We start from the raw sequence: 926 nt of genomic DNA on the forward strand, positions 1-926 counted from the left end.
AATATATTTTGGTGAGATAAATGTTAGAGGTTTTTTCCTAAGGGAAGGACTTGATGAAATGATTCAAAGTTTTATCTGGAAGAATATACGGCAATAACAGCTGACCAATATTTGAAAAGAAGAGTAATGGAACAGGAAACTAATATTATCAGAAATTAAAAAAAGATAATTATGCAATAATTAAATCAGTACACACTGTTTTAAGAAAAAAAAATTAAGTCTGTTCAGTGTAAAGAAACAATTGAAATAATCTGAAAATCTATTTTTTCCCCTCAAAGAGCATATTAGTTTATTAATTTGGGATTTGATAATTTTTCAGATCTAAATCATATAAAAATAATAAAAATCCTAATAAGCTTACTGCTTGCTTCCATAGCATATATACTAAAATTGGAACCTCACAGATTAAGATTAGCATGGTCCCTGCAAAGCCATGAAATATTCCCTGTTTTTCAGGTATGCTCAATGAGTATCGTACATCAATAAAGCTGAAAACAAAAAGTGCAAGTCCAAAAGTTTTCTCATAACAAGGCTTTTCCTTAACTGTGGGACTGAAATAATCCTTTTGACATGGTAAAATTGCTATAGCTATAACCATAGGTGTCATAGCAGATGGCTGCAGAGGCTCCTGACCTGAGGAGCACACACACTCATGGGCTATGGTGATAACTGATAACTTCTAAGTTTTCTTGTTTCCTCTTTCTTCAGCCTTTCCACTTGTTTTTGCATACTCTTTAAAATTATACATACTAATTGGAAAAAAATTGAGAAAGAAAGATAGAATGTAGATCAATTAGTTATAAAAAAAAAATAACCCAGACTGTGCAGAAAATAAAAACAGAAATGAATCATTTCAAAATATCATTGGATTAATGTTTTTTCCTGGACTGGGTTAAGTCACAAGACCATAGTGTAAATACTTCTAG

General features: G+C 30.9%; 1 pseudogene; it reads left to right on the top strand.

Moving 5' to 3' along the window:
* Positions 1-364: 364 nt before the first annotated feature.
* On the top strand, positions 365-453 carry LOC148094486 (U6 spliceosomal RNA; annotated as a pseudogene).
* Positions 454-926: the final 473 nt, after the last annotated feature.

This window comes from Miniopterus natalensis, chromosome 1, assembly GCF_054644295.1.
Source record: "Miniopterus natalensis isolate mMinNat1 chromosome 1, mMinNat1.hap1, whole genome shotgun sequence".
Lineage (NCBI taxonomy): Eukaryota > Metazoa > Chordata > Mammalia > Chiroptera > Miniopteridae > Miniopterus > Miniopterus natalensis.